The following is a 6000-nucleotide window of genomic DNA, read 5'->3' on the forward strand; positions in this document are numbered from 1 at the left end:
TTGATCCCTGGCCTGTCACCGATGCGCGGTAAGAACAGGCGACTGACAGACCATTTTCCCTGGCAAAAAGAGATTGCAGAAGGTCACGCCAGGGCTTCTCCTGGGAGCTTTCCAGCAGCGGTTCGGGAAGTCACTGAGCTAGGAAATCTGCTGGTGTTTAGATCATTGCCAGGAGCAGAATACTGATGAGCGGCTCCCAGAGCCTGATGGCAGGCTCTTCCCGCCGGCGGCATCCCATCGTGTCGCATAAAACCGCAGAAGTGGGTCCTTCTGGCCTTCCCCTGACCCGTCTCCATCAATTTTGTAGAAGCTACTTTGCACTTACGCTGATTCATTTGAAATCAGAATCAGGCCCCGTTTTGGGGGTCGGCATTTCCCTCCGCAGGTAGCAAACACCATTGCGCCGGACGGGCAGAGATTAAGACCTACTTTCCACAGACACCGCACAAGGTGCAAGGCAGCAGAAAATCTCACCCTCGGAGTTTATCATGGTTAAAAGCTTAGAATTAAATTCCTGAATATAGATTTTTTTTTTTTTTTTAATTCCTTAAGCTCAAAGCTGTCATAAAGTGTATGACATTGCAATGCCTGGAACGCTTATAAGCTGCCAAAGAGAGACCCTGACTTTATATTTTTTAGGTATTAATTACGTGCTGCCAGGTAGGAGGCTTTGCTCTTGTAGGGCCACCTGCTAGTCTCATTATAAAATGACTTGTACTGAGTCAAAAAATGTGATAAACTATCCAGTGACTGCATACAGGTCTATAGAGAGTGTTTATATAGACAGTGTCAGGATGTGGTGATCCTCGTTCTGCTCTCTTTACTCACCTCCGTGACAGGCAGCGATCACCAGTTTATCAGTATGATGATATTGTGATTTTGAACGCATACCATCCTCAGCAATCCCAAAATTAGCAGATGCCATTTCCAATCTCTGCAGTACCTGTGCCACGCCGCCTGCTTTGGTTTGCTGTATTCCTGCAACCCTAACCCTAACCCCTAACCCTAAAAGAGCAGGCTTCTCTCCTCCAGCGGTGGGGAAGGACAAGGACGCACCAGCAGCACCTCTCCCCAGCCTCTTCCCGAGCAGAGCTCAGCTCTTGCCCACGCGGCATCGATGATGCCAGGACGGCGGGTTGGAGAGAAATCCCTGCTGGGTCCTACCCGTGGTTTTCCTGCGCCGCAGGCTGTTGCAGCGGGGCGAGCCCCCCCCGGGCTTTGGGGGTGAGCCCATTGCCCCTTCCCTCCCCAGGGAGGGCAGGTCGCCCGAGATCGGCGGAGCAAGGCGGGAGGAAAAGAGGACCCCCATACACGGCCCCCTGAAATCCTGCTAACGCTTACCCCCAAATATGCACGAAGATTGCATTTTTTTAGTGATACTGCAATGCCTTTCGTCAAGAGCGCTAGGGAGAGATCGGTCGGTGCCATTTCTCTTTACTGCGAGCTGGTTGCCCCCGCATCTCCCCCTGCGAGCCTCGGACAGCCCTTACGCACCCGGAGCGGAGGAGTCAGCAGGGAAGACCCCCGCCGCAGCCCCGCATCTTGCCCTGGGAAGGAGTTTGTCCGAAGAAGCGTAAATAACAGGGGCTTTCAGCAGTGCTGGTTAAACAGACTAAGTCTCTGAGTCATCTCTATGAAGCTGTCATCAGTACATCACCCTCTCCGCCTCAACTTCTGGCTTTTGCAGGCTTAGAACACACACATAATCTTCTATTAAAGCACCTCTTGTCTTCCAGTAGAGTTAGCCAAAACTAAAACGAGCATTTACGACACTCCTCTTCCTAAAATTGCCCAGTGAGAACTTCATTGGGTTTATTTGCTGTCTGATCCAGCAGAAATTTAAGAGGGGCTCCGAAAACAAAGTCACCTTTGTGGTATTTGTCAACAGAGTTTTATTACCGTTTTGATCCCGATGGCTGTCGAGATAAAAGGAGGAGCTCTTTCAAATCATACAATGGATGTAATTTAATAAGCGGTCAACAAAACTGCCATGAGCAAAGAACTCTTATTGTTCCTTTTCCCCCCGCCCCTTTCCTCTGCGGTCGAATTATTAGTTTCACATCCCTTACAACATCCCGTATTAATTCTCCTCTGCAGCAATGGTGCCTACAGAGCAAACACAGGGGTGCTGGGGAGATGCCCCAGCCCCTCGTCCCCTGCTGTGGCCACGGCTGCTGTGAGCCGATGGTCTTCTGCCCACGAGACCCCATCGGAGCTTCCCCTCCTCAACGCTTCGTGGGGAGCAAAGTTTTCAACGGGCACGTTTTCTCTTGAGGGTCGCTGGGTCTTCAACCTGAGCAGTTTGACTTTGGTCATACATTTTCAAACTGACCTTTTTTTCTATGCAGTCAGCCATATAAGTTTTATCTCCATTTTCCAAAGCAAGGCACTTAGGTTTTTAAGGACATGCTTAGCTTAAAGCAAGAGAATATGTGACAGTGGAATATTCCTGACCTTAAATTTTAGGCCGATGGTTAAATGTCTACCTGAATCATGATCTCTTACGGAAAATACAGATATCTTCTGAAAAAGAATTGGGTTTTGCACATTTATTTTCCTTGTAATTAATTCTCTCTCTTCCTTTATATATCTTTGTAATATAAAATTACAGTGTCTGGCGTCCTCCTCTGAGAAGAAAGTCATGACCTGGTTTTTTAGCATCATCTGAAATCTCCCACTCTCAGAAATGAAAAATAAAACCCATTTTAGACTTCTTATTAACAGGAAGAAATGTGCTAACAGTTTAGCAGTACATGTGAATTATTAGAGCGATAGCACGAAGACAAGCACTGAGAGATTTATAGCTGAAACAGAACCGTCCACACAGCCCCGGGGCTCCCTTTTTCGATGCTGATCCCAACACCATCCGCCTTTGCCAACGCTTGGGAGAATGGCTTAGCATCAGCTATATTCATCAGTATTCTGCCACCTCATAAAACACTTCCTTAAAAAAGAGGTTTCTGAATTTCTAACTGGGTTTCCTTAGTTTGGGGGATTTCATAACCCTGATTTAAATTATTCAGAGCTGCCTTTTTTTCCCCTGAAGTCTCCACCAACAGATCCAACCACAGGAAAGTACCGTATACATTTCATAGTAACACTTCAGCAGGGGAAATGTTAGGAAGGTCTGACCATAACTAAACTATGTTCCAGCAAATCAACGACTAAAAAACTTTAACTCTTGAGGAGGAGCAAAGGTATCTTGTGACACATAAGAGCCGACCATTGCTATTTAAAGGTAATAGTAGAAGACCCTCGCATCCATGCAGCGTAGCTGCTGGGCACATAAACATTACAGGAGATGGGTAAATTGTTCCCTGAATAAAACTAGTTACCTCGGCTTGTGGTAAACAGACGTATTATTGTCCCTTCCACTGACAAATGCGTTGTTTCTTACCTATTTTGTCATGTCCAGGTTGTCAAACAACCCTTACCTGAGCGGCAAATCTACCCGCTACCCCACGTCACCGGACCGGGGTACTCGGTAATCCTTGGTAAACCACTACTCCAGCACACACACGGGAGAGAAGAAACATTACCCTTTTGTCAAATTGGCTTTAAAGCCGCTTGAAAACCACCGACCAGAGTCACTGGGGGAGAGGCTGAGCAGTGCCCATTCCCCTCTGGTTCGGTCGATGAGCGGGATCTACTGAAGCAATTAGTGGTCATTAGCAGGCACACCGGCAACAAGCTTGCAAGGGGCTCGGGGGGGGAGGTCCCCCCAAGCCCGACGGCCGCTGGGACAGACGAAGAGGGCTTTCAGATGGAAGCTGATGCCAAATCTCCTCTTCCCCCTTCTGCGGGGCCAGGCGTCCCCCCCAGCCTCCGCGCCTGCAGCTCTGCTGACTTTGGCGTATGCTAATTGCATCCTATCGGGCCCACAGATGATCATCGTTCAATGTAATTTGCAGCTAGGCCAATTTTTAAATTATTTTGGGAACTATAATACTTTGTTCTGTAAATGTTTACCCGCTAAATATCAGATGTGTTAGTTTCCCAGCGTATTGCAAGAGAAATCTGCATATGAATGAAAGGGAAATAGATACGGTCTCTGGTATACAGATGCACACAAAATCGCAAAAGCTTTGGATCCAGACACTTGGAAGACATTATGTCGTTTCTCTGATTTATCTTGTGTTGTTCTAGCTGCAGAAAATAAAACCTTTAAAAATTTCATAATTTTTGATGTCCAGCTTTTATGAATTCCAAGGAACATTTGTGGGAACATTTCCCACTCAGCTTCTAATGTAATGGAGGTTATTTGAAACATGTTGAATATTTTCCCCTTTACAGATAAAACAGCCCCTCCAGGAGGACGCGGAAATAAATAGCAAGTGAGGGAGCCAAACTTGAAAACTTCAGTCACCAGGTAAAGATGAAGATATGATTGTTGCACGCTACAATTTTTTCTGTAGAGTGAAGACTTCTGCTACAGATATAAGTGCATCAGAAATAGGAAAGCAGTTATTGTTTCATGTAAGGGGTTTTAGTGACCGCACTGATAAAATTACTCTCCCGGCAGAAAGTGGACTTACACTGAGGCACGTAACTGGTACCAGTGCAGGCTGGGTGATCAGATGAGATGCCCAATCCTTGTTTGAACTCCTCCATTAATTTAAGATACGTCTTGAACTTCTTTTTGAGGAGAAGCGCGCTCTCCTTTGCCTCTTTTGCTCCTGTAGCTTTTGTTTTCTATCTTTGTTAGGATGATTCATAGCAAGGGATGAATTGGAACTAAACTGAGGCTATCTGCAGGATAACTGAAGGCTTTACAGAGCCATGAAATCCCTAAGGGGAGCAGCACCAGGCGCTCAGAGTTACAGGCCGGCCGGCAGATTTAACACGCTTTGCTCCTTCACTACGTTTATAGAGAAAATCCCTGCAGGTACAAAACCCGTGGCCTCGCCAGGTCCCAGTCATCCCGAGGATTGTACAAGCTTCAGCCGGAACAAAGCAGGAGAGTCCCCTGAGCAGACAAAGCACTGCTCTGTTTTAGTCATTAGTACAGAGGCAATTTCAATCCTATTATCTCAAAAAGATAGGACTTCTACTGTGTCCGTGGGAAAAGAGGTCCCGCTCTAAAGGAAAAAGATGGACTTGGGACCGTCGTTGCGGGGGGGGAGGAATACAAGTCCATGGTCTGAAGGGACACACAAGCTGTGTGTTTTGAAACAAGTGAAATAACAGCTGGGAAATATTATTGCTGCCAGGCTGAAGCACCAGGGCCATCGCGCTCTGCCACGGCAGGATAGGACCCTACGCGCAGGGTCTCGGGGCCGATGGGTGCTCAGACGGGGGAAGGAGCTCCAGCGGTGGGCTAACAGCGGCCTCATGCCAGACAGAAATTTTGAGACTCACCAGGCAGGACTTGCCTGCTTTTGCTTAAAGGCCTCTCCAGGTCAAGAACTACCGAGCAAATGCCTATTTTTTTCTTGAAAGTAGACCCCGGCAAAGTGATGACTAGCCTGGGACCTCCCCGCTCGCCTGGGGCCACGCAGCAGTGCCCGAATAACAACCACGGGGAGGACCGAGGTTGTCTCCTGCAAGAGGAGACAGGATTTACGGCTGCCCACGATCCTCTTTTACCCAGTCCTTTCGGAAAAGTCAGCGGGGCCACGGCTCTGCCCCCACCGGGAGTTAGGGTCTTCATGGAGGGTTCTCCCAGGGGACTCTGGGCTACCTAGCAAGGCAGAGCGTGGCGTTTATTCCCACGTATTGCCTTTCGCAGCCAGCTAGGAGAAATACCGGTTGTTGTTTTGCAGGGGATTAATGTTTGAAAGGAGTTAATGCTACAGCAGGCGACCTGCTTGTAAAGGACCATAGGAAATCTTCCTAGGTTTAGGCAATGCTTGTACTTTTTCTTTTCAGTCTTCTTCTAACTATTAGGGTGCTAAATCTAGACAGATGGTCATTCCCCCAAAAGCCTGAAGAAATTATATCAATGCATTTTCCACAGAATGAAGAAATAAACCCCAATGAAATAAACCCAGTGTGATTTCA

This window comes from Aquila chrysaetos, chromosome 1 (assembly GCF_900496995.4).
Source record: "Aquila chrysaetos chrysaetos chromosome 1, bAquChr1.4, whole genome shotgun sequence".
Taxonomy (NCBI): Eukaryota; Metazoa; Chordata; class Aves; order Accipitriformes; family Accipitridae; genus Aquila; species Aquila chrysaetos.